Source organism: Eubalaena glacialis, chromosome 6, assembly GCF_028564815.1.
Source record: "Eubalaena glacialis isolate mEubGla1 chromosome 6, mEubGla1.1.hap2.+ XY, whole genome shotgun sequence".
Taxonomy (NCBI): Eukaryota; Metazoa; Chordata; class Mammalia; order Artiodactyla; family Balaenidae; genus Eubalaena; species Eubalaena glacialis.
In genome coordinates this window covers 9019145-9022751 of record NC_083721.1, presented here as the reverse complement: position 1 = coordinate 9022751, position 3607 = coordinate 9019145, and positions in this window count along the sequence as shown.

The following is a 3607-nucleotide window of genomic DNA, read 5'->3' as shown; positions in this document are numbered from 1 at the left end:
TCTATAAAGGGAATTTTTTTTTACTTTTTTTTTTTTTTTAATTTTTTGGCCATGGCAGGTGGCTTGCGCCATCTTAGTTTCCTGACGGGGGATTGAACCGGGACCCCCAGCAGTGGAAGCTTGGAGTCCTAACCACTGGACAGCCAGGGAATTCCCTCTATAACGGGAATTTTCAATTGCATACAAAAGTAGAGAAACTGTTCATTGCAGCACTATTAACAATAGCCAGGACATGGAAGCAACCTAAATGTCCATCAACAGAGGAATGGATAAAGAAGATGTGGTACATATATACTGTGGAATATTACTCAGCCATAAAAAAGAACGAAATAATGCCATTTGCAGCAACATGGATGGACCTAGAGATTGTCATACTGAGTGAGGTAAGTCAGAGAGAGACATATCATATGATATTGCTTATATGTGGAATCTACAAAAGGGTACAAATGAACTTATGTACAAAACAGAAATAGAGATACAAATGCAGAAAACAAACATGGTTACCAGGGGGTAAAGTGGCAGGGGGGAGGGATAAATTGGGAGATTGGGAGTGACATATACACACTACTATATATAAAATAGATAACTAATAAGGACCTACTGTATAGAACAGGGAACTCTATTCAATACTCTGTAATGGCCTATATGGGAGGAAAATCTAAAAAAGTGGATATATCTATAACTGATTCACTTTGCTGTACACCTGAAACTAACATAACATTGTAAACCAACTATACTCCAATAAAATTTTTTTTAAAAAATAGAGGAACTATTATAATGAATTCATGTGTACCCATCACTCTGCTTCAACAATTTCCAACTCACGGTCCATCTTGTCTTATCTACATCCCCATTAACTTATCCCTCCGGTAATATTTGTGTGTGTGTGTGTTGTAAATATTAACTCATTAATTTTTTTATTGTGGAAATATATACATTACATAAAATTTATCATTTTACCATTTTTAAGTGTATGATTCAGTGGCATTAAGTACATTCACATTGTTGGGCAACTGTCACCACTATCCATTTCCAGAACTTTTTCATCATCTCAAATAAACTCTGTATCCACTAAACAATAACTCCTCATTCCCACCTGCCCCCCTGATGGCCTCTACTTTCTGTCTCTACGAATTTGCTTATTCTAGGTACCTCATATAAGTGGAATCATAACATATTTGTTCTTTTTATTTTTAATATTTATTTATTTAATTTTGGTTGTGTTGGTTCTTTGTTGCTGCGTGCGGGCTTTCTCTAGGTGCAGCGAGCGGGGGCTACTCACTGTGGTGGCTTCTTTTGTTGTGGAGCACAGGCTCTAGGCACGCGGGCTTCAGTAGTTGTAGCTCACAGGCTCTAGAGCGCAGGCTCAGTAGTTGTGGCACACGGGACTAGTTCCTCCGCGGCACGTGGGATCTTTCCAGACCAGGGCTCGAACCCATGTCCCCTGCATTGGCAGGCAGATTCTTAACCACTGCGCCACCAGGGAAGTCCCCATATTTGTTCTTTTGTGTCTGGCTTATTTCACTTTGCATAATGTTTTTAAGGTTCATCCATCTTGTTGCATATATCAGTTTCATTCCATTTTAAGGCTGAATGATATTCCATTGTATGTATGTACCGTATTTCGTTTATCCATTCATCCGTCCATGGACATTTAGTTTGGTTCCACTTTTTGCTATTAATGCTGCTATGAACACTGTTGTATAAATATCTAATTGCGTCCTTGCTTTTACTTTTAATTCTTTTTGGTACATACCTAGGAGTGGGATTTTCCTTTTTTTTTTTTTTTTTTCTCTTATGTGTGCTTTTCAAACAATCAGATTATCTACAGTACATATTAGTCATTCCCAGTCCAAGTTCTCGAAATCCTAGCCATGACTCGAGAGAACATCTAAAAACTACATATCTGGATTACATTATCCTAGCTTTCTGTAGAAAACAGGCTTAAGGAGCCTCCTGTCATGTTTGTCAACATGAGACATCCATCTGTAGACAATTTCTATACCTTTCATGAAACCAGCTACAAGCATCAACCAGCATTTATATAAGAATCCATGTCAATTCTTTTTCCTAAAAATGCTGAAAGAAAAATTTTTTTAAAGAGCCAGGAAGAATTGGCTCCTCAGATGAACCTGTATGTTCCTTTGATCAATTAAGGCTATGCATCACAAGGGATTTTTTTCCTGGCCTTCTGGGAAACTCACGGATAAAATGTCACATTTGGAAAATTATCCCATTTCAAAAGGCCTGCTGCATCTATTTCTGCCTTCTGATTTACAACCTCACTTTAAAATGTTAAATTCTGTTCTTAAAAAGTGTCTGTAACCACATCTGCTAATTGAGGTATACTGTAAGCAATCCAGGTACTGAACAATCACATAGTTTTGAATTCTCCAAAATGATCTAGAGCCAATATATATCTTAAAAATATATAAAAAACCAAAATCTCAGTTTTTGTTTGCAAAAGGAGGAAGAGACCTTGTTGAATTCAGGGCCAAGATATCCAGAGAGAGAGAGGAGGGGAAAAGTGGGGAGTGGGAGAGTCACCTAGGGGAGGCTGGCAAGCTGTCTTCTGCAAGGTTGCACAGGGTAGCACTCATTTTACAAAGCCCCTTGGCCTTGAAGGCCCAGAAATCTGCTGTTAGTCAGCACAAGGAGATTGTCCATTTATCTGGGCCAATCTCATCTCAGGGAAGCTCCCAGAGTAATGTATGCAACCAGGATTCCAGTTAATTTAGATGGAGAATTGAAACTGCCTTTGAAACTTATGTGCCTATGACCTGCTTATTCATGTCCAAAGGCTTCTGGGTCATTGAGCCATCCATCCTTTCCCATTCATTGCCAGGTCCCATTGCTCCTCCTTTGTGCCTCTATTGTCAACGGTGAGTTTCTTTACCTTCAATTCTCATTTCCCAGAGCTGCTCATCGGAAACTCTATCACTTGAAGCCCACTTTAAATGCCTCCTTCTCTTCAAACTTCTTTGAGCCTTCAAATTCAAAATAACCTCGTACTCAGAACTGTTAAGAGCACATTGTTCCTTTCATACTCCTTTTCACTTTATTTTTTAATTATAATTATTTGTGTACATGACAGGAAGCCCGAAGACCGTTTCTGTGGTTTATTTATGTTTGAAACACCAGTGACCAAAACGGGGGCCTGATACAGGTTACAGCTGTCAAATATTCGCTGCACCAGTGAAAGACTTGGTAGTCTTGGGCGGGTCTCAAGAGTTACAGCCTCCCCACCTGTCCTACAGGACGGCTCTTCTTTTCCTTTTACCGGACTGTAAATTCTACTGAGGGTAAGTCTGAGTCAGCTTCGCTCTCCACTGTGTATCCAGGGCCGGCACAGGGTTCCGCATATAGCAGATGCTCAGTAAATGTTTGCTAAAAGAATGAATTAACAAGGGAATAAGTGATTGAACGAATGAATCGATGGACTCCCCCTTTCTTCCACCTGTGCATCTGTCCGCAGGGAATTAATAAACCCGCGGGAGCCAGCCCAGATTCGCAGGACTCGCGGCGCTGGACCATCCTCTGCGGCGGGGCGGGGCCTCCAGGGAGTCCCGCCCACGCGGAGGCGGAGTCTCGGGAGTCCCGCCCGCGC